A 24946-nucleotide genomic window follows, 5' to 3' on the forward strand; every position below is an offset into this window, starting at 1 on the left:
ACATGTGAATCCAGCATCCCTTTTTACTTTGTAAATGAGGCCAAGGATGAAATCCAGATGTTCTCCCTTTGTATTATCACTGTATGAAATCTAAGTATAACTAAGGAAAGCTAAACTTCAGATAAAATTTTTGCTTATTTCGTATTAGCTTTTGCCTGTCTTCTGCAACATGTAATTGAGTCATCTTTGTCTCTAAACCAAATTTTGCACCCCCACACATTTTTCTTTTACAACTTTTTCCAGCTATTGTTTTTTCCTTTGAAATACTGATTTGGGTTTTAAGGGTGTATTTTATCACAATTTCAGAAATTAATGGAATACTGTGTTGGATGAAACACCTTGCTAAATCTACCTGAAGGTTACATTGAGCTACATGCAACCACAATTTGTACTATTTTCAATTAAGGTAAATTTCTTTTGGGGTGTTAAATATGGTTTGAAACTGTTACCTTGAAATTTTGAGTAACAGCAAAAGATAGAGGATTTACAGGGCACATCTTAAGAAAACAGGCTTGCTTAATCCTTCACAATTGGCATTTACTAACTATTCAATGCGTTCAGCCAATGATATACTCGGATGCGTTCTGCTGTTAAGGATTGGTTCAGACTGGCGAGGAGATCACGTGCTGGTCGGGACTGACTTAAGTCTACAAAGGCAAACGGTCCACGTGCCGCAGACTGGGGCCCAGAAGGAACGGGCCCGGGACTACAGTTGACGGACGTGTAGTTCTTAAGGATCTTGAAGTCCATTGGCAACATCATTGCTCATCCTTGGGCTTCACCAGTCCAATGGCCTCGACATGCTGGGGATCCCGTTCGTCTCCTCACGGCCAAGGAGGAGTCCATCGCTGCTGGAAGACTGAGCCAGGGCGAAGAGGTCAGGCGGCATCCGTGGGGCTGCGGCCCATCGCAAGGCAGGGTGTGAAGCACGAGGCGCTCACACCTCCTCTAGGGCCGGAGGCGCAGGCCCGACCCGCCAGGTGTCCCTGCCCTTCCTGCCGCTGCCCAGCCAGTGAGCGCGCGGGCCTCCCGGCACGTGGAGCCGCCAGGCTGCCCACACGCCCCCTCCCGCCAGATGTAGTCCAGGCCCAGCTGGGCCCGCGCAGGGATCCCCAGCGCGGCCACCTGACTGAGTGCAGGGGGTGCTGCGGCCCTCTGCTTGTGCCTCCGCCGCCGGCGCTGCGGCCAGTGGAAGGCGCCTGCCGTGCACACGGCCTGGAAGCGCACTGCGGCCATTATCTGCGGCGCCTCCTAGTGGGCAATGGCTAATTCTCCTGGTTCTCGCGAGAGTTGCCCCTCAGTGGGGATTATATAATTTCCCTTAGGCGGGTGGTGGGGTGCTGGTGCCACCTTCCCTCCGAAAAAGTTAGGTGCGAGCACAGTGGGAGTAAGAGTTGTCCCTGGGGGACTGGTGGGGAAAGGGTACTGCCTCCCCCCCCACTTAGCTGGACAATGAGTCCTCTTATGCTAATGAGCACTTACGTCACTTCCGCTCTTTCTCAGCCGCCATTTTGGCTAGGGCAGGTTCGGGGACTCGCTCTGAGGCGCTTGTATTGTCTGCTGAGGGGAGACGCGGGATCAGCCCCCTCCCCCGCCCGTTGCAGCCGCAGCCTCCGCCGGCCCGGTCTCCCCTCCGCCGCCCGCCGAGATCCATGAGCTGAACTCCCGCCCCCCCCGGGCCGCCGCCATCTTGTGCCCCCTCCCCCTCCCGCGGGCAGCGCTAAGGGGGATTTTGGCGTCTCCTCAGGCACAGCTCCCTCTCTCGGTCCCCGCAGCTGAGGAGCGAGAGGAGCGCGGCCGCCGCTGCCCGCCTGCCCGCGCCGGTGAAGCGGCCTCTCCCACACCCTCCGTCTCCGCCCTCCGCCCCTCCTTTGTCTGCACCGCTCGACGACGCTGCTGCCGCCGCCGCCCGCGCGGGGACTGGAGGGAGCCGCTCGCGCCGCCGCCGCCGCCCGCCGCTCTGCTGCGCCCGCCGCGCCCCCCGGCAGCAGCCGCGGCCGCGGCGCGAGCCGGAGCCCGCCGAGGCCACCGAGCCCGAGCGCGACGAGGCCCCGGGCGCGCCCTCGCCGCCGCCTCCGCCGTGCCGCCGCCATCCGCCCGCCGCTGCTACCGCCCGGCCCCCGAGCACGCCGGCCCCGCGCGCGCCTCGAGGCCGAGTCAAGGTAAGCCGCGCGCGGCCCGGCCCTGCCCCGACCCTCGGGCCGCGCGACGCCCGCCGGCCGGCCCCGGCGCGTCGTGCTCCGATTGCCGGCCCCGCGGCCGCACGCGCTCCTTTGCATACTCGGGCTGACGGCCCGCCCGCCCGGCCCGCTCCCCGGCTCCGCTCCGGCGGCCAGGCGCCTCCTCCTGCAGCCCGAGCCCGCGGAGCCCGCGGAGCCCAGCCGATGGCAGCGCCCTGCACCCCGCCCCCAGCGGGAGCCGAGCTCTCCATCCCTGGAACGCATCCCTCCTTCCCGCCCCCCCAGCGAGCCCCACGCACACCCCCAGCGCCTGGGACGATCTTCCGCCAGGGCTGCCCACCCCGAGCTGGAGGAGGGGGACAGCGGGGGGCGGGGAGCATGCACGGCGCGGAGGAAAGTCTGCCTCCTGCGCGGTCCTTCCCCAGCATGCCAGCTCCCTCCGCCTCGCCGAGCCCTCCGCGCCGCGACCCGCCGCTGGGCAGCGCGACCTCGGGAGCTTCCGAGCCCAACTTTGCAGTGAGGTGGTAGGAAACGGAGATCCAGAAAGCTGCGAGGATTTTTTTTTTTTAGTGCAATGAATGGGGAGTGATTCTTTGAGCACCCTTTTATCCACCTCTTCTTTGCCCTGGGCTGCCTGCCTGCCTGCCCCCACCCCCACCTGGATGCCTGTCTGCTGGAAAAGGCGCGATTGCTCCTCTTCCTCTTCTGCCCAAGATCGGCGCTGAGGTCTAACATCCTTTTCAGCCACACACACCCACACCAAGTCTTCTTGATGCTCTTGCATTCGCCAGGTCCTCTGGACAGTTCTTGCCATAACCCCATTTCTCAGACAAAGGGGTAGGAGGGAAAAAGAACCAAACTGTTTCCTGTGTTTGCCATTTTCATACTGTCCATCCCCACACACCCAGTTCCTATTCCTGATGCTTCTCGTGCCAGTGCCTTGAACCTTCCAAATGAAAGAAAAAATCTCCTGGGGAGCTTGATACAGTTTCTTTATAAATCTGCATTGTTGCTTCTGGTTTATGGCCATGAAGAAAATACCAGCCCCCACCCAAAATGCACTGCAGCCAAGTCGGCTAAAGGCTATGAGTGTTCGAGTCAGTAGGGGGCGCATTCTCTGCACTGGGTAAGGCTGCAGAGGGGGGAAGGGCCCCAGAGCTAGAACAGGATGTGCTTCACAGCGCCTTCTACAGACCATGGGGAAATGGGCCCAGCAAGACACACTGCACTCTTAGTTGGTGAGCTGACAGCAACATGGCGAAGGATTGAGTCAAGAGCAGTGATTTTTTTATATCTTTAAAGAATCTACTCTGTATTTCAGAAGTTCTTTCTTTTTACTTTTCAAAACTGTTGACCCTCAAAGAATCTACCTTAGTTCTTGACGAATCATCTTGGCACATCTTTGGTACACAGATTTCCCCTAGTCTGGAATTCTTCCACCTTAAACTTTGAACAGGTCATTATGTCTTTCCAAGGTCAGATGGTAAAGGGACAAGCTTAAAACCTAAGAGTAACTGGTTTGGAGTGTTTCTGATTACTTCCCTTCTTCATGGTCCAAATCATTCCAATTTTTTTGAGAGTTAATCATTCTTGAGATATGGTAGACACTAGTGGGGTAGTAGTAATTGTCATAAGCGTGTAGATGAGTGTCTTGATTTGCAAAGCCTAGTTGGTGAACATCAAGCCCATGTTGAATTCCCCATTATCAAACTCAACAGTTGATTGTAAAATTTTGTTTCCTTCCAACTTTCGAATTGTAATTGCCATTCATTATCTTAGTAGCCAACCACCTTTGCAAACGTGTTGACACCAGTCTTCTTGGAACACCCACCTTCTTAGGGTGTGTTGATTTCTGTAGATTTTACTCCTCTTGTTATTTCCATAGGTGTGAGATGCACAATGCGAAACCTAGGCCCCAGCTTTTGCACCATGATGCGCAGGGTTGTACTTTTTGTACTGAACTGATAGGTGGACTAATGGTTATGCCCTGTACTACCATTTTGAGGATCTGGACTCCATTCCTGCTTTGCTTTTTGGACCACATTGTCAATTAACACCGGTGGGTATATTCATTTTGAAGGGTGGGAACAGCAGCAACAGGGAAGCCAGAGACTTCTTCCTCCTTGGTCACCACCAAAGCCAACACTTCCAAAATTTTAGCCTAGCCACATTCCTCAAGGAACCAGTCAGAGCTGGTTGTAGTCATGGGTTCTGAACAGAGAAATGACTTGTGACTTGTTTGAGGGAAAATTTTAAGTTGCTAATAATGTTTAATCTTTTGCATTCTGCACTCTTGTACATAAAGTATGTTAAGTTCTCGGTTATGCTATTTTGATGACCCAATCTCAAGAGTTGTTAAGCTTCTAAAGACATTAAAGATTCTCTGATTAGAGCAGGCTTTTCCATGAACATGTACTTGCTACCAACGATTGACTGGTTGTTGATACTCAAGAGTATTTTAAGGCTTTGTTACAAGTATTTTATATAGATAAACCAAGATAAATTTATGGGAAAATTAATAGGTATATTATTTGATACATAGTTGACTACTTTGGTGCTTAAGGGAGACTTTTCATTGAGCATTTGTTACCAAGTAGCATTTTGGTGAGTGAAAAGGAGGTAGTTGGGTTCAGGTGTTCCATTAGAAACTTAACTATCTTGCTTTTAAATTATTTAGTAATTACAAGAATCAGATATTTAAACTAAATGGGTATTATTTGTAAGTTCTAAATATCACTTAGTATTTGTTAAACAAACATAATTTGATCTATATTTGGTCTTAGGTATATAGTTACACGAGCTATAAATGAGTAATTTGAAGACAATTTCTTATTTGAGGCTATGTTTGAGATGAAGTTTTTGGAGATTCTTTTGTTTGATTTAGTGAACTATACATAAGATACAGTGTTAACTGATGACCTATTGGTAATAGCTGGTTTCCTCCTACAGTTGCTGTGAGCTCTTAGAAAAGCATGTATTCTGTGGTTTCAAAGGCTTCCCTGGTTTTGACACTGAAAAATAAAAGGTGAAACAGTTGGGTTTGAAGGCTGGAATTTAAATTGTGAGGGTTCATTAAAGTTTATATGAAAAACCTCAGTTAACTAGAGGGTAGTTTATGGGTATCCTGTTTAATTGAACATTAAGTAGAAATTTCTTCATTTTGGCCTTTGTTGAAATTTTTCTAAGACTACCTTATAGTGATTGCTATACATTAAACAAACTAAGTCTTTGATTTGGGTCTTACAGTCTCTATAGAAAATAGTAGGTGATTGGGCTGTGAATTTCTAAAGACCCCCTCCTTGTCCTACCTATATGGAAGTCATTGGTTTTAAACATATTCACTGTTAATTTATTTTGCTTAAATTTCTCTTTTTTCTCTTAAACCAGAATGCAGGGAAAGTTCTAATACTATTTATATTAAAATAAAACGTCACCATATTGAACAGATTGTCAAGAGTGTACTTTCTACCAAATAACCAACCAATAAATAGGGTTTTATTAAGTAAAATGGCTTTCGATTTTCACTGTAACATACATGCATACATTTATTTCTTATTTATATTAGTTAAAGCATGATTAATTACATAAGGTACACTATGAGTTATTGCTTTTCTTGTAACTTTATAAATTTTGAAAAATATCTGTTAAAGCCCTGGCCAGTTGGGTTCAGCAGTTGGAGTATAGGCCCGTGGACCAGAGTCTCAGGTTCAGTCCTAGCCAAGGGCACATACCTGGGTTGCAGTTTGTCCCCAGCCCTGCCAGGTCATGTGGGAGGCAACCAGTCGATGTATCTCATTGATGTTTCTCTCTCTCTCTGCCTCTCCCTCCCTCGCACTCTATCTGAGGATAAATGGAAAAATATCCTTTAATTATTTTTTTAAAAGAAAGGAAAATATCTATTAAAAATAATTCTTAGTGTTTTACCATTTTAAATACTCAGCAATCTGTTGGTTGATATATTTGAGATGTACACATTCTGACTACACATTTAATTGAAAATTATGATTTAATAAGGAAGATAGAGCTGTTATAAAATGCAAATAGGGATTCATAGAGAAAGGATAAAAGAAATGTTCAGAATTTATGTGGTTTTTTTTTTCTTTTGAGAAACATATAAATAACAGAATTGCGTAAGTTGTAATAGACCTTGGCAGATTAATTCCATTAATTACACGTGTGTGTGTGTGTACACACACACAAAATACAGTCTGCTGTTTTAAAGTTAGAAATTAAGTGCAGAGAAAAACATAGAATTGAAGTGTCGAGTTTTTAAAAATAACCTGTTTAAATCTTGTTGAAATAAACTTTAAAAATAATATGAAAGTACAAAAATAAAATTTTTATTTTATAAGATTAGAAGCTAGTTTGTCATTTATATCAAGATGCCCAATACTGTTGGGTAATCTACTTGTTCAACTTCAACTTCCAAAGGACTTTCACTTTAAAAGAATGTTATAACCCTGTTATGTCTTCCAGAAGGTAAAATACTTTCCGTGAGAGTTTAACTTTCATTTAGTTGCCTAAAAGGCACGAAGATGAAGAAAAATGTTGCTCCCCTATATAAATAATTTGATTATAGTTCAATTAACAGACTTTGGCGTGTTAGTAGCATCATGTAAACTTGCAGATTTTTCTTCTTCGGTTTTGTAAGAGCTCATTGAATCTGAAGAAAATGCTATATTTTGCTGACGTGCATCAATTATTTTATGTTATTAGTTTGAAACTTGGCATTTGAAACTGTTATGAACCAAAGGCCCACACTAAAGGAATTGATTTTTTTAATATAAAGGCTGTTTCTTGTTTATACATTGGCACTTTCCATCTTGATTATTGAGACACTTTATAAGAGAAGCCATCCATGTTTTGCCCAACATGAATGACCATGGTTCCATCATGATGACTTCATGGTTTTTTTATTGTTTTTCTGACCCTGTAATTAGAAAGTGATAGGAATGATGATTGAGTTCCTTCCATGTCTTAGTACTCCTTATACCTCTGTTTAGGTCATAACCTACCTTTAATATCTGTCAGATTAGGGGTCAGTTTAAAAGAAAATCCATATTCTGCTTCATTGGGAGGAGAAAACAGGCCCCCTCACATGTTACCAGGCTTCTCAAGTGTATATATATATATAAACCTGGTTATATGGGAGGGGGTGTATGTGTGGAAAAGTCACAGGTAAAATGTGAGCAAACTAAAGTGGCAGTTTTGATTGAGTGTACATTTTTATTCTAATCAGTGTAAAATTCAAAATTCTTAACACCATTTCTGTTCTGGGTTCTCTTACCTCCATTTATGTATTCACTGTCCTCTGCCTTTAGCAGTTTGAGATGCACTCACAGCTTCCTTGGTTTTATTGATCCCAGCATAGTTCCAAGACAGCAGCTAAAGAAATCCAAAAATGTTAAGAATTTCAGCAGTTTCAGAAATAAAGGAGAGCATAAAAGATTTTTGGTAAGAGTTTACTAAGGGAAGACTGCCCTGAATATGTACTGCAGTTTAAAATTTAACTCAAAGACATGCACATCCATAAGAGACTCATGCATTGTTTGACCAGCTCATACAATTGAAAATAAATCTCCACACATCTTAGTTCCCTTTTTAGAAAGGGTAGGTAGATTTGTAATTGAGTTGCTCAACTTTGGGTTGTTTGTGTTTATGTGACATTTTTCATATGACTTGGTTGATGTCTTTAATGAGTGTAAAGGCTCCCTTGCTGGCCTTTGTGGTATTATAAAATAATATTGATGTCTTGCCTGTTTTATTTTCCAAGTACTTATAAACAATTCTCTCAGGACTTTCCTTGTTTCACAAGTAGGGAAATTAAGGCACTACCACGTGCAGTAATGAAGTGAGCCCCAGAATATGTCTGTGCTGGTTCCTAGGCCTGTGCTTGGAATACAGGCTTTTATAAAATGCTCCTGTGAGCTCTTTGGTTAATGAGGGCTCAGATGAATGCTTCATAACTTCATAGTGATGTTTTGTGCTTGTATGTCAGCTAACACCCTAAGATCCCAAATGGGCTCCACAGTTAAAGTCAGCCACACCCCCAACAGGACAATATAGATGAAAATTGTGACAGTAGCTTTTAGTTGAAGTAGTATATGTCTGGTTTGAAGTTACCTGTATAAGGATCTAAAAAGAAAGTTTGATTGTGGTCCTGTTGCCTTTCCCAATATTGTAGTTTAGGCCAGTCTTGTTCCTTCTCCCTTGTGAGCAGTTATTTTTGCTTAGACAGATAATTGCTGGCTTTTGCCCTTCTGCCATTTCTGTCTTTTTCTGAACCCTTTATACTGCATGTAAGAGCTCACGGAAACGTGCTTCCCTTGAAAATTGTAAAGCTTTCCTTTTCTGGCAAAAGCTGGCAACATTGAGAACCTGCATGAGTGGTGTCTTTTGAAACCTAGGTATCTGAAGAAACTTCCATCTAGTGGAAATATAGCAAAATGGGTTAAAAAAATTTAGATTTGAATTACCAATTTAAGTCAGAATTCTTGCTCTTGTGAAAGGTGACTAGAATGGAGACTTGGAGTGTCCTAATGTAGGGAGTGCTCAGAATCCTGGTTCAAGATCGTTAGCCTTAAAAACAAGAAAAATAAAAACAAAACTTCTCTGCAGAAAATGTAGGCATTGACCATTTAGTGTCAAAACCTGCTATAAAAATGCTGTTTTTACTACACAGAATGCTTTGGCTAAGCCTTGACTTTAGAAGATGAGTTAGAAATAGTTTAAATGTAGCATTTTTCCCCCCAAGAATGGTGAGAAAAGTACATTCCCCAATACTATGGATGGGAAAATTATTTTTGAAGTTTTGATAAAGTGTGGTACATTTTCAAGGGGTTGAAAATAACCTACTTTTGTCTTATGCCATTTAAATGCAAAGGCCAGCCACATGCTTCTGGAATGATTCCAGAGGACATATCTGAATGTCCTCTTAGGCCCACTGTAAGTTGGTTATCTGTTTTCACATTTCTCGTAAGCCAGGTTTTCCACCTGTATTGACAGCCAGCGTCTCTAAGCCTATGGCGTTCTTAGGTAGACAGCAAAGTGTTAGAATCACTTCCCACAATGTGTCCCTGCTTTGCTGGAATGCCTATTTTAAAAGTAATAAATTGGAAAATGCTCCCCAGCTCACACTCCCTAAAACTAGATTGGGATGTTGGAGATATTCTCAATCTTTTTTTTTTTCTTTTTATTAAACAGTGAGGCATCTTTTTCCCTTTCAAATACATTTTAAGTGCACTCTAGTATATAAAATTAAGGATTGTCCCTTAGGCATCATCTTCCCCTCCATTCAAACTCATTATCTTACCGTCTCTCAGCACACTCTCAGAACTAAACCCTGAAAACTATTGGTTCCATTGCTGTTAGAAATTCTGGTGGTCATAGCTAGGATTCTTGTCTGAAATCTCAAAGTAACAGGATAAGCAGCAACATAATAGCATTTTCGCTATTTTCTCATTCAACAAGTCTTTTCAAAAGAGGAGCGACTCATGTATTTTTTAAAATAAATATGTAAAATCTAGATCACACTTTTATGTTTCTTCGTAACTTTAAGTCACCTAGATTTATTTTGGGTATTTGCAGATGTTCTATTGCGTAAGCATTTTAAGTGCTACAGAGCTTGGTAAAGTTAAGAATATTACTCTGACATGAGTGGTCCATGTACATTATAATGTGCATAGGAATAGATATGTGGCAAATACATCTGATTCTCGGAAATAATAATAATAGTTCATGCTTTTAAAAAAGATTATACGCCAGCCCTGGCTGGTTTTGCTCAGCGGTTAGTGCGTTAGCCTGCAGACCAAAGACTCATGGGTTTGATTCTGGCCAAGGGCACATACCTCGATTGCGGTTCATCCCTGGCCCTGGTAAGAGTCATGTGGAAGGCAACCAGTCTATGTGTCTCTCTCACATCGATGTTTCTCTCTCTCTCTCCCTCTCGCCCCTCCTATTTTATCCTCCGCTGATGATTAAAAAATAATAATAGCCCTGGCCGATTTTGCTCAGTGGTTAGAGCATTGGCCTGCGGTCCAGAGGGAACCAGGTTCGGTTCCCGCTAAGGGCACGTACCTCAGTTGCAGTTTGTCCCCTGGTTGGGTTGTGCGGGTGGCAGCCACTCAATGTGTCCCTTTCATGTCGATGTTTCTCTCTCTCTCTCCCCCTCCCACTCTATCTGAACAAAATATGGAAAAGTGTCCTCGGATGAGCATAAAAAAAAAAAAAAACAGACCTCCAGAGGATTAGTATCATTTTTAGGGTCACAGAGATAGTGACAGAGCAAGTATTTAAGTACAGATCTGTCTAGTTCTGGGGCTGTATTCTTAGTCACTGTATCATAACATCTTTCTTTCCTGTGCTTGTCACCTTACCTTTTGTTACAGAAGTTTTAAGTTATGAGGTAAAAATGTTTGCATGTGGCTGATAGGTCATCTAAATTTTTGTCCATGAAAACAAATTTTGATGTAGGCTGTAGGCTTTACCCTTGAACCCTTTTTCTCCTTCCTTTTGTTATCACATCAATGTCTCATTGCCTTATAACTGAGGCTCTGCTGCTTTCGCAGACCTTTCAGATTGAGTAGGTCTGGAATGGCTGTAAACGTTTTTGTATTGCTACATACTCTGGAATCATTTCAGTTTTGCAAAACTAAAAAAATAGTTGAATTTCTTGTTAAAATAACTCCAGCTGGATTAAATCTATTAAGTTAAGGCCAAATTAATTGGATCTTTGACAATGACAAAGTGATACACAGCAGGTTCTCAAATAATGTCCTTTAGTACAACGATCAGCATAGTTTCAGATCAGTTATCCTGTGGTAAAACTGGTTTCGTTATACATCCTGTCACTGCAGTTCCAAGAACCTCCCAAGGATGACTTTAAGTGAGGACTTACTACATTCCATTGTTCCTGGCCTCTTGGAGTGGAGCAGTTTTGCCAGGAAAGTGAACTCTCTACTAAGATTTTATTAAGTACTTAACAGTTTGGGGATCATTAATATATTACCATGGAGTCACTCATTTAATATTGTCCAAAGTGGTCTGAAAATTTTATTTATTTTCTGGGTGTGTCTGTAAGGATGTTGCTAGAAGAGATTAGTATTTGAGTTGGTAGAGTGAGTAAAGAAGATCCACCCGCACCATTACAGGTGGATGTCATCCAATCTCTGAGGGTTGAATAGAACAAGATGGTGGAAGAAGGACGAATTTACTTTCCTGTGAGCTGGGACGTCCATCTTCACCAACCCCTGGACTTTGGCACTCCTAGCCTTTCCTCTCCTACTGGGACCTACCCCATCCACTCCCCTGGTTCAGACTCAGATTGCATTACTGTACTGCCATTGTGGCATGACAAAGTCAAAGAAAGACCACTAGAGAATTGAAGTCCAAGTAAGAGCCATTTATTAGCTGGCTGGCGTCTGATTCCCAACAACCCTGTGACAGAGTCTTCAGAGATCAGCCTCGATATGCTTTATTACATGCCTTTTATACCTTACAGAAAAAGTTTAATGATATAAGAAAATAGGATCTTTTTGATATAATACCCAGGGCTACAACAATGCTGTATAGAATTAGTTTGCCTTGTGGATAACAGGAACACCCAGGTATTTCAATGTACATTGAGTCACACTTAGCCCCAAGCTGCACAAGCACAACACAAACCTAATTCCTTGAGATTGTGGGGGTGGTTGAGTCTCGGACTCAAGACCTCCAGGCTCCCTGGACTCTGTCAGACATGTAGCCAGCTCCCGACAATTTCTTGGTTCAGGGAGTATTCCAATTTACTGAGGTTATTTTTATCTCTATCCTGTTGATTAAATTCTTTACAAAACAGGTTCAGCTAAAGGGCACACAGTGACTTTCTCAATCAATTATGGAGCTATAAACAAATCAGCACAATAATTTACCAATTATCAATTATGGGGTTGTGAACATGTCAGCACACTGCCTTTCCTGTGTGTCCAGCTTGCAGACGGTAGATCGTCGTTCCATAGTCTCAAGATCCAATTCCTATGATGAATCTCCATTGTTATATTCTATTGGTTCTGTTTCTCTGGAGAACTGTGACTAATACAACATATTAAAGGTCCATGAAGGCCCAGACATTGTATTTTGTGTCCGGGGTACACAAATGAATAAATATGGGAAAATGTAATGGTTAAAACCAGACACATTGACATAGGAAAGACCTGAGTTCAAATCCCAGTTTTGCCATTTATCCCCTGTGTGACTGTGCCTCTCCATGGTCTCTGTTTCTCTCTTCAAAATGGTGATAATGAGGCAGGCTAGTAAACTAGGACAAGCAGAAAGGGAAACAGTTAATCAGCAGTTTGCAGCCATCTAGTAAATCCTATCTTCCCTAAGCCAAGGACACTTAAGAGTAAATGGTTTGGCCCTGGCTCAGTGATTACAGCGCCCATGGGCTGGAGTCTTGGGTTCGATTCCTGGTCAAGGGCACGTACCTGGGTTGCAGGTTCAATCCCCAGCCCCAGTCAGGGTGTGTGCGGGAGGCAGCCAATTGATGTGTCTCTCACATCCATGTTTCTCTTCCTCTCTCCCTCCCCCCTCCTCCCCTTTCCTTCTCCTCCTCCCTCCTAGTCTCTCTCAAATAAATAAATAAATAACCTCTGGTGAAGATTAACAACATCAACAAAAAAGAAAATGGTTTGCACTTCTCCCCAACCAGAGGGTAAATAGCTTAAACCACCCTACTTAGGAAGAAAGATAAAAATCTAATTAGTGCTATTTGACAACCAACAGATAAAGTTAAGAGAATAAATCTCATTTTGGTATATCAGCATAAATCTGTTGAATATTCTGTCAATCATTTAAATACCTAGCCTTTAAAACCCCTCAAAACTAAGGTCCTAGCGCAAGGCGTCCCTACCAGGAACACTCCTGTGCCTCCCCCCCACCCTTCTTTCCCCGCAAGGCTTTCAACTAGGATAGCACTGGGCAGTGGCAGTTCATCCCAGGTGAACCCCTGAACCTATCCCCAAGGCCCCCTTTTCTCTGACTCCTTAGTAAGCCAAAGCAGACTCACTTTAGGCTCACTTCCCCAGCCCTTTTTTGTTTATCCCCAGCTTTAATAAACATTCTCTAAAATTTACCTGGACTCTTGTGAAGTTTATCCTGCACAAAGAGCCCACACACTACCAGCTGGCCCCAGGCAGACCTGCTTGGGGGCTGCGTAGCGAGGTCTCCTTTCGGGTAACAGTAATGATTGGGTTATTGTGTAAATTAAATGAAAGCTTTATCTGTAGGTATTTGACAACAGTGACCATATAGCACATGCACAGTAAAAGGCAGCTGCGGTGGGTTGTAGGGAACTATGCTTTGTGTGTTAGGTTGATTCATCAGAAGCAGATCCTGGGACAAAGGGTATTAAAAAGTGAGGAGGGTAGGGAAGAGGGAAAGAGTGTGGGGATGTTACTGGGCCCGGAGCTGGTCTGCCTTGGGCCAGCTGGTAGTGCCTAATGCGTGGGTTCTTGACTTTGTGCAGGGAAGATTTTGCAATACAAGTCCAGGTGATGTTGAGAGTATGTTTATTAAAGCTGGGGACAGTGAAACAAGGAAGGGCTAAGCATAGAAGAAACAACAGGAGAGAGTCCAGGAGGGGCTGCTTTGACTCTCTAGAATTGTTTTAGGAAAGAAATGAGCCTAGGCGGGCTGCTTTGGCTCACTGAAGAGTCAGAGAGAAGATAGCCTTGGAGACAGGTACAGGGGGCTTAACCCCAGACAAGCTTCTGCTGTCTATTGCTCTCCTGGTTGCAAGTCTCAAGCAGACCCTTAGAGTTTAGGTATAGCGGTTCTCAACCTGTGGGTCACAACCCCTTTGGGGATCGAACAACCGTTTCAAAGGGGTAGCCCGAGACATAACAGAAGCAAAATTACAGTTATGAAGTAGCAGTGAAAATAATTTTATGGTTGGGGATCACCACAACATGAGGAACTATATTAAAGGGTCACAGCATTAGGAAGGTTGAGAACCACTGGTTTAGGAGATGCACACCTGAGAGGCATGGGCGTGGGCATGCTCCCTGGAGGGAGAGCACCAAAAATTTAATTTGTTTTTAATAAAATATGTATAACATAATAATCATTTGAACCACTTTTAAGTGTACAGTTCTGTGATATTAAGTACACTCACGTTGTTGTACAACCTACCATCATCCATCTCCAGAACTTTTTTCACTTGCAAAACTGAAACTATACCATTTAAACAATAATCACTGTTCTCCCTTCCTGGGCAACTACCCTCCTACTTTCTGCCTCTATAAATTTCACTACTCTTAATATCTCACAGAAGTGAAATCATACAGTATTTGTCCTTTTGTGACTAGCTCTTTTTATTTTGCAAGTCTTGGGGTCCATCTATGTTTCCAGTAGCCACATTTAAAAAATTAAAAGTGAAATTAATTTTAATAGTATTTTAACTCAGTATATTCACAATATTGTCATTTTAAAATCAGTGTTATTTTGCCCTGGCTGGTTTGGCTCAGCAGTTGGAGCGTCGGCCCGCGAACCAGAGTCTGGGTTTGGTTTCCACTAAAGGCACGTACCTTGGTTGTGGTTTGTCCCTGGCCCCAGTTGGGGTCGTATGGGTGGCAACCACTTGATGTGTCTCTCTCACATCAATGTTTCTCTTTTTTCCCTCCCACTCTATCTGAAGATGAATGCAAAAATGGCCTAAGGTGAGGATAAAAAAATTAAAATAAATGTTATCTTTTTATTCTCAATCTTTTATTTATTTTTCTAATTAATTAATTTTTGTTACAGATGTTTCTCCTTTTTCCTCCCAGACACCCTCCTCCCTATCTCCACCCTGCCCCCCAAGCATTGTTGTCTATGTCCATTGGTTACGCATACATGTATATAATAAGTTTTTTGGTTTCTCTCATCCCTCCCTCCAGCCCCCCTCCTCTGAAAATCAGTGTTTTGGCTTATTTTATACTAAACCTTAGAAATCTGAAGTATGTTTTATACTTAAAAGCATATCTCAGATGGGCAAAGGACTCCAGTAGACATTTCTGCAAAGATATGCACAACTGGCCAAAAAGGACATGAAAAGATTTTCACTGACACTAAGCATTAGAGAAATGCAAATCAAAACTATAAAACCTTATCCCCATTAAGATGGTTAGTATAAACAAAAAAAGTGTTGATGAGGATGTGGAAAAACTGGGATCTTTGTGTACTGTTGGTGGAATGTGAAGATAGAGCTGCTCTGGAAGCATAGAATTATGTGGTACGACAAGATCTGGGGAAGATACTTGTACAGCCATGTTCACAGCAGTGTTATTCACAACAGTTAAAAGGTAGAAACAGTTCAGGTGTTCATTAACAGAGGAATGAAGAAGCAAAATGTGTACATGTAGCGTGAAATATTCAGCTCTAAAAAGGAAGGAAATTCTGACATATGCCATAATATGGATAAACCTTGGGGACATTATGCTAAGTAAACTAAGCCAGTCACAAAAAGACAAATACTTTATGATTCCACTTATGTGAAGTACTTAGAGTAGTAAAAATCATAGAGACAAAGTAGAATGGTGGTTTCCAGATACAGAACAGGAGGGAGAAATGGGGAGTTAATTGTTTAATGGGTATAGAGTTTCAATGTACAAGATGAAAAGTTCTGGCGGTGGTTGGTGGTAATGATAGTGCCATAGTATGACTACTTAATACTGAACTGTACACATAAAATCTAGCATCTTAATAGTTTTTGTTAAGTGTATTTAACAACAATATAAATAGACAAAATAATTTTTAAGCATATCTCAGTTAAGTTCAGACTAACCACATTTTAAGCTTAATAGCCATTTATGGTTAGTAGCTACCTTATTGGAAAACACAGTTCTTAAAGTTAACAAAATTTTCAAGCAGCATTGGTTTTCTTGTTGCATGGATAAGCAGTGAGATAAATACTGTTTTTTGCAAAAGAAAAATTATGTGTGCATAAAAATCTGAAGGATAAATATTATCCCAGTGTTAACTATTGTCTTTGCGTAAAGTTTGTTTTTCGCCTTATCTGTATTTTGTAATCTTATACTAGGCCTAATAGATTTTTTTTTTTTTTTTGGTAATAGCTTCATTGAGATGTCATTCGTATACCATACAATTCACCCATTTAAAGTGTACAATTAAAATTTTTTATTATATTCACAGAGTTGTACAACTATCACTAGAATCACTTAAGAATATTTTTATCACCCCACAAAGAACCCGGTAGCAGTTACCCTCTGTTTTCCCCTCTAAATCCCCAAACCCTAGGCAACTTTAATCTCCTTTCTATCTCTGTAGATTTGCCTTTCCTGGACATTTCATGTAAATTAAGTCATATAATAAGTGGACTTTTATAACTGACTTAATGTTTTTCAGGTTCATTAATGTTGGAGCATGAATAGGTATATCATTTCTTTTTATGGCTCAATTATATTCCATTGTATGGATATACTACATTTATTCATTTATCAGTTGGGCTGTTTCTCCTTGGGTATTATGATTGTTTTGTTTTGTTTTTTGTTTATTTGTGTATGGATGTATGTTTTCATTTCCCAATTGCTTTTGTAACAAAAACTAATGGAACTTTATTGGGGAAAGTTGATAAAGAGGCATTTAATAGCTCACTAGCCTCCTACCTAGCCTTGCCCTCCAGGGAAAGAAAAAATGATTACCCAGAGCCTCTGTTTTCCCAAGCAATTTTGGGAAGAACATGCTTTGAGTGTTGGTAATGGAAAAATGGTAAAGTTAGAGACATAGCATACCTTTGTTTTTTAAAAGCTCTTGTTTTATTTAAAAATACCAAGGTTATGGTTTTCCTTTTGTAATTTATTACCATTACAGTTTGGGTAGAAAGATATCTTTCAGATATGACTTATCCAGTGAATGTTGGCATCCATGGTGATGGTATAGAGCACTTTAGAGCAGATGGTCTCAGAGCTGCGTTCCTGTTTCAGTTCTCCACTGGGTGTAATGGGACCATCTGACTGGAGATGAGTGTATATTCTTAATCTCTGTATCACCACTTGAGCTAGTTTGGCTGAACATTTTAACATCATTTCATCCCAGGAATTAACATTCTGGCACATTTGGATGTATGTATAGAACATGCTGTTGTTCACTTTGAATTAATGTCAGAGATCAGAGCTTCATCCATGTGGATACTGAGGGGAGTGCTGCATCCTAGATCCGGAAATAACCTTGAGATCCAACTCCGTCACTAACAAGCTGATCATCCTTAGAGCAGTTGCTTCACCTCAATTGTTAATCTGTAAAATGAGAAGAGTTGGGTTAGACAACCAGTGATTCAAAGTGCTGCTTTTCCATAACATTGCAGTTGGTATTATGATTTGGAATGTGAATCTTAATTTCTTCTCTTTCCTAAGACCTGGAATGGATATTGGTTCTTTTTCATTTTGCAGTCAGAATGCCCATGCCCCTTCAGTTGAGAAGGTAACTTAAAGACAGCCGACATTACTTCCCTTCTAACCAGACTTGGATTCAGTATAGAATATGTTTTTTCCACCAACTGAACCAGCTAATTGCTGAAAAGGGCAGCACATATACAAAAAAAAGATTTAGGGTGATCATGTGTAAAGTGGCTGCCACCAACACAAATGTACCTTTCTGGAGCATTAATTTAAAAATAATATGCAGAATTAGAGAAGTATTGTCCCACTTGATATTCTGATTATGTCACATCAGAAATGAGTTAATTCAGGACATCAGTGAGATTGACAAACTGGAGCCCAGCCATTGGTGACTGGCTTATGCAATAACAAGGAACGGTGAAAAGAACTGAGCATGGTTAACTTGGAGAAGGAGAAAACTTGGGAAGGGAGGAGGAAGTGTCTTAAAATTTTTAAAGGCTGTTATGTGGCTAAGTGATTAAACTTCTGTAGCTGAGCTGAGCGTTCTGGGCAGTTACAAAACTTTATAAAGAGTGAACTTATGAACAGAGCTGTCCATTGTGAAATGAGCTGCCTGGTAGGGTTTGTGCGTCCCTCATTTGAGGTGATCAGGCAGCAAGATAGTCTCTTAGAGCAGGGTTATTTCTGGAAGGGATTCACACACTGTTTATAAAAAGTGGCCAAAAGTATTCCTAAGACCAATCATTTTCATACAGAATGCTATATTTAGGTAAATATACTCATTTTGCCTTAATAAATATAGTCTGCCTACCAAAGAAGTAGTTATGAAAACTTAATTATATGGAATTTAATAATAATTGATTTGGTTAAAAATTGAAAATCAAAGTTGGTTTTTTTCTTTAGTGGAGGCAGTTTTGTATTTGACATTTTACTCAGTTAATTGGGTGGCAGTTTTTTGTTTTCCATTATCAAATAGGCTAGTAAAAGTCAATGCACTAGTAGTTGAGCATAAAATAAAACAGATTGGTTACATTTCCTGCCTGCTTCTTGTCTTTATTAACAGTATTCCAATATGATTATCCTGAGCAATATAAGTTGTGTTCATTATTCAGATTTAGCTTTTTGGTATAAGTGTGTCTGAGTTTGCAAAGTAGTTTCTAATTCTCCAGGGCTTTCCAAATACCCCCTTTTTTAGCCTTAACACTACTAGACATTGAGAGGGGAGACGAAACTTTCTTTTCTTACCTCTGTAATGCTGCACATTTTATCTGCTAATCTAGAATAGCATTCTGCCCCTGGGATAGTCAGACAGTTACTTGCTGAAAGAGAGAAGACGACAAAGCTGTCTTTCTATGAAGAGTTTCTGGCATCTGGAAGGTCTTTTGCCCAAGTTTATAGGAAATTGAAAGATCAGCTACTTCTGTTCAGGACTATGTTTTAGAAAAAGATTGAGTAGGATGATTACTTCCAGATTGAATGTAGGCTCAGGGCTCTCGGTATGCTCACATATTGGAGGGTAGTTCCAGCATAGCTTTACAAGATTTGTTCTTAAAAATACAAATATATAGCCCGGTTGATGTGACTCAGTGGATTGAGCAGCCATCCCATGGACTGAGAGGTCCCAATTTGATTCCTGGTCAGGGGGCATGCAGGAGGCAGCCCATCGATATTCTCTGTCTCTCTCTCTCTCTCTCTCAAAAAATCAGTAAACTGTTTTTATCTTAACCACGTCCTAAATATTTCCACAGAAACATTACAAAATCTGTTGTTTTTTTTAAAGTACCATCATGGGTAGTAGTGAATTAACTGGTGCTTTGATTCACTTTATGAGAATCTTAAAATGCTTGGCTTTTTAGAAAATGGCATAACTTTTTTAGTTGTTTAAAGAAACTTCAAATATCAGACTCTTAAACCCCAGTGTGGGTTTTAAGGTTGTTACATACTTTCATCAGCATTAATTGGAGTACAGTTGACTGCATGGGTCCACACTTATATGCAGATTTTTTTCAATTAATATGTACAGTAGTACTGAAAATATATTTTATTATGATTTTCTTAATAGTTTAGCTTTATTGTACAAATACAGCATATAATACATATTAACATACATAATGTGTGTTAATAAGCTATTTATGTTATTATTACATCTTCTGGTCAATAGTAGTAAAGCCTTGGGGGAGTCTAAAGTTACACTAGGATTTTCAACTGCACAGCAAGTCAGTACCCCTAACCCGCATGTTGTGCAATGGTCAACTAATTGTACTTTGTTTTGAGTTACTTAAATGTTAATATGGGTTGATGATGTTACCAAAACTGAAATTGTTTGTATAGTAGTTTGAATGTCTTTCTAATTTTTATTAACTTAGAAAATACGGCAGCCATTTTCTTCACTAGTAATGGCATAATTTCTGGTCTTGGTTGTTTTTTGGGGGTTTTTTTTGTTTGTTTCTTTTTTATTTTCCCCCCTCCCGGTAAAAAAAACTCCCAGAGAGACTGTGTTTATCTTTACAGCTTTACTGTAAAAATGTTTAAAAGATATCAAAGTATAAGCTATGTTACAATCCTTAGGCTTCCTATAACCGTATTCTGATCAGACTAATTTTATTTAGGGGATATTTTCACTAAACGGTTGGAATTTTGCTATAGCCATCAACTTTCCTGTTTTGGTTGATTGCCCGCTAGGTCCAGATTTTGTTTCAGTAGACAGCCACCTTGCCATAAGTTTGCATCATGAGCTTAGTTTAGACAAGTAACTACTGTTTCAAGGAAATATTTGGGGACAGAGAACTTTTTCTTCTTTCTTTCTACCTGAGCCCCTCCACTTTTAATCTTGTTTATATCTCACCTAAGATTTTGTGTGTGTGTGGGGGGGGGGGGGGCATGCCCCTAGCAGGAACCAAACCCGGGACTCTCTGGTCCGCAGGCCGATGCTCAACCACTAAGCCAAACTGGCCAGGGCTCACCTAAGATTTCTTTAGAAGTAAGGGTTTCACCCCTTTGGCGGGTGGTGCAGGGTTCAAAACTATTGGTTTAGACTAAGCAACTTATGTTTAGATGTTACCCTGAAGAAATGTAGCCATCCTTGTCTGGCTCTCAGTGCAGTGTTAGAAATGCTTCTTGAATTGCATTCGCTAATATAACTGATGCATTTGTTGTAACTCTGGTATGTGTTCAGATTGCAGTTCCCAAATAGAGTTGGGCAAAAGTAGATTTACAGTTGTGAGTACATGAAACAGAGTTTATTCTTGTATTATTATTTGTTATATTATTTATTTGTATTAACAACTGTAAACCTACTTTGCTCATTCTGTATTAGAAAGTAGTAGAGCCATGGCCGGTTTTGCTCGGTGGTTAGAGCACTGGCCCATGGACCAATGGGTCATGTGTTCAATACCCAGTCCAGGGCATGGCACATACCTGGGTTGCAGGTTTGATCCCTGGCCTCCGTTCATGGTCGTGCAGGAGGCAACCAGTTGATGTGTCTCAACACTGGTATATCTCCCACTCTTCTCTCCCCCCCCTTCTCCTTTCCACTCTTTCTGGAAATTAATAGAAAAATATCCTCAGGTGAGGATTAATTTTATTAAAAAAAAAAGAAAGAAAAAGTAGCAGAGTTATACCAGCAGGTGATGGAAACTAGAACACATGATCATATTTATTTCTGTATATTCTGGCATGTTAAATTAACACACGTACTTATTAGGAATGAGGGGAACATCATATAAGAATGAATATAAAATATGCAGAATTATGTACTGGAAAATGCCATGCTAGATCCACACTTGTAGCTACTTAAAATACAACCTGGAGAGGTTTAATTTGGAGGCTTTTTTTCCCTCCTAGCTTGATTATTTATCTGTGCCTGGTCAAAGGTTTATGGTTGGGTTTTATGGATTTTTTGGTTTTTTGTTTTACTTTCTGATGGCACTGTTATAAATGCTTTCTCTCCTGTTTGTTTGTTTTTCTACCCCTAAAAACGGGGACTAAATTAGACCATCTTTGATCCTTCAGCTTTGCAGAGGGACTACCTACTACATAGGCAATCCCCATTGACTGTTGGTTGTCAGGTTCTGCAGGCCTTGCCCTGAGTCTGCTAAACTAGCACTGGCATCTGTTGAGTTTCCCTTTATCTTCCTGACTCATAAGATCCCGAGTATACCTGACTAGATCCGAGCCTTTTGGCAGAGCTGTATTTTCATAAGTGATTATAATGACCTCTTTGCTTCAGTAAAGTCCACAGTCATTGATATTATATCATCATCCTTCCCCTGTACAGAATCCCTGCACAGGAGTCAGTGCCCCTAACCCCCATGTTGTGCAAGGGTCAACTAACTGTACTTTGTTTTGAGTTATTTAAATGTTAATTTGGGTTGATGATGTTACCAAGACTGAAATTGTTTGTAGTATGTATATCCTCATGAGACAGACACTCTCTGCCTTTATTTGCCCTCTTGGTACTTGGAGTAAAGGAGTATTTGTGCTTGGAGGGTAAAGAGGTGCATGCAGTAGATCAGTCAGATATATAATTTATATGGTTGTAGTTCATCTGTAGCCTAGGGCTATGGATCTTAGCTTTTTGTTTTGGTCCTCTGACAAAAGTATGTGAGTAGAAGTTTGACCCAGGATTAGTGAAACGCCTGTTTTGGCCCCAATCAGTAGGTGAGGGTATAATTTGCAAAGATTGGTAGGAAAAAGGAGTGTGACTGAATCATTCATTCAACAATAATTTTACATCATTCTGAAAAAAAAAATGATGTAATGATTTAAGTCTAGTTCATCAGGTGTTCTTTGTTTACTCAGAAGCTACTTATCTTCAGTTGTGTTAATAAAACAACTTACAAATGTTAACTATGTTATTAATAGGTCATTGAGCTTTCCCCAGATTCTTAGATTTTAGAAAATGCTTTACTCTTTCCATATTGTGTTTTTGATTAATGAAACCAGGGGCCAAAGCGTCTTTCAGAATAACCACAACTTCCTGGCAAACTGCTGTTCTGCCAATAGACCCAATTACAACTATAATTATTTTACACAAAATTCCCCATCTTCCCGCTTACTTCCTCTTCTGTGACCCACTGCAGGACACCAAGACTTGATTAACAAGTGACATGAACCAAAGTTTAAGCAAAAATGACGCCCTGGCCAGTTTGCTCAGTGATTAGAGCTTCGGCCCTTGGACCCAAGGGTCTTGGTCAGGGGCACGTACCTGGGTTGCAGGCTCATTGGGCTCTTTTGAGAGGCATCCAATTGATATGTCTCTCTCTCACATCCATGTTTCTTCCCCCCACCCCACCCTCCCTCTCTTTTCTTCCTCCCTCCCACTCTATCTAAAAAAAATCAATGGAAAAATGTCCTTGGGGAAGAGAGAGAATGAATGAATGATACTGTGTTTGCTTTTGTTTCTGAAAAGTCAGGGGGGTAGTGGGGCTGGCTGTCAGGACACAAGTATGTTGACCTTAAGCAGTGTCAGCAGAAATCTTTCTCTCCCTCTGCTTTCTATATGTAGTGGCAGGTCCTGACTGCTTTTCAGCATCACTGTCAGCCCTGTTTGAGGCACATGCCCTACTCTGTACTAATCAGTGTCTAAAGTGATAGACTATTTTAATTGGTGGTCTGAGCCATATACACTCTGCTCTAAAGAATGAAAGGCTTCCTAACTGACCACACAACAGGGCGGCCGTGGTGGTTCCAAGAGGAAGTTAGGCAGAAACAAAGTATCTTTGTGCTCCAGTAACCCCGTGCCTGTTGTGTGCTCTAGATCCATCCCCTAGAATCAGTGGACTTTTGAAGGGTAAGAACTGTGTCCTGTTAATCTCTCTATTCCTAGTTTATTGACTGGCAAAGTGTGGGTGCTTCAAAAATGATAGATGGACAGATGAACTATGGTACCATTCTGTTAAATTGAATATTTTCCTTTTTTTATGCCATGAGCTGAGAGGTTTATGGTTTGGCTGAAGGGAGCTCTCCTTGGTATTGGGATAATGGTGCTGACCTTGTGAAAATGGCCATCCTGATAGTCAAGGTAGCTCAAGAGAAAGGGTTAGCCACTGGGGGACAAATCTGGAGAGAAAGATAAGCTCCATCCCTCTGCGTTCCTTTCAAAGCCCATCTTTACACAACTTTCACATTATTGTAAGACATCTTCCTCCCCAAGAGTAATGACTGTAAATATTTTGTTTTTAGCTCTTTCTATTTCAAAAGTGAAGAAACGGTCTTTAATCTTAGGCAGTAAGTTCCCTATTTACTCTGTTCCTATCCTTCATCATTTAAGGTATGGGCATCTTCTCCAGATTTCTAAATCAGCAGGCTTTTCAGGAGTGGGGAGAAGACCAGGGGTAATTGTTGTAAAAGTATTTAAACAGGAATCAAATAGATAAAAATAATGAACCCTGGAGCCAGCTGTTGATTTGAAGTCTCTTAACAGCAAGCAATAGGCTGAAAAAAAAATAGAGAGAACCCTTGAGTTCTTTTTATCACCCATAATAATTGCCAATAACTGATAGAGTTTGTTAAAGTCTTTTTTTTAATAAACCTTTGGCTTGTTATATAGGCATAGAAAAGCTCAAGAAGTATACACAAGAAATGGTAACCGTGGGCTGCATGGCTGGAGGGTAGGAGTAGGGGAAGCCTTCTTTACTTACATTCCTGTACTGTGTGCCTGCTTCATATACTGAGAAAAGTGTTTTTGTTTGATTTAAAGAAAGAAAAGAATCTTTGTAAATGCTTTTGAGGATTCTAACACATATGAATGTGTTATTCCAGCTCCAGATGAACAAAATATTGGGATAATGGCCTCTGTAAGCAATAGAGGATAGCTCCATCTGGGGAAAGGGCCAGTGATAGAATTCCCCAGATTAGAAATGTCATGAAGATAGTTATAATCTTAACTCAGAATATTCTGCATCTTTCAATGTAAACTTTAACCTGATTTTCTCCTAGTTGCTAATCATAGAACAAAGAACCATTTTTGTACAGCACTTTCCAGTAATTGGTGTCATTAATTTATTTATAAGCCTATTTAATTCAGCCTAAATAAGTAAACTTGAGATTTACTTGGTGGCAGAAATGTCACTCTTTATAAATTATGTTTGTTGTAATGGCATTCCCTTATGAGCATACTCACTTTTTTAGAACTGTAGGTGGATAAATTGTGTACCCACCATGCAGTGAGGTGTTTCACTTGGATGTCTTCAGACAACTTTGTTAGCTGTCTGTGGGCACTTAGAATGGCTAGTATTTTCCAAATGGGGCTTCCTTTTCCTGAGCTACAGTTTGACTACCCTGGATGTTTTCTATATAGACTGGTGGCTTCAGTGGTGGCAACATTTCCAGATCTTTGTGTATTTGTTTTGCTGAGATACTGAGCAGCTTATCCAGGAGGCAGAGGAAACC

General features: G+C 41.2%; 1 protein-coding gene across 2 annotated transcripts in view; it reads left to right on the forward strand.

Annotated features, from left to right (window-relative positions):
• The first annotated feature begins 2111 nt into the window (after positions 1 to 2111).
• The window catches only part of LOC118618233 (activity dependent neuroprotector homeobox), a 36033-nt gene continuing 13198 nt past the window's right edge, over positions 2112 to 24946 (forward strand). The window contains exon 1 of one of the 2 annotated variants that reach the window (XM_036244345.1): positions 2112 to 2162. The gene's annotated coding sequence lies outside the window, so the exon portion shown is untranslated. Of the gene's footprint in view, positions 2163 to 3211; positions 4240 to 24946 lie in introns of those variants that run through there. The other variant, XM_036244343.1, reaches the window with a different exon arrangement.

The sequence above is a fragment of the Molossus molossus genome, unplaced genomic scaffold (genome assembly GCF_014108415.1).
Source record: "Molossus molossus isolate mMolMol1 unplaced genomic scaffold, mMolMol1.p scaffold_m16_p_6, whole genome shotgun sequence".
NCBI lineage: Eukaryota > Metazoa > Chordata > Mammalia > Chiroptera > Molossidae > Molossus > Molossus molossus.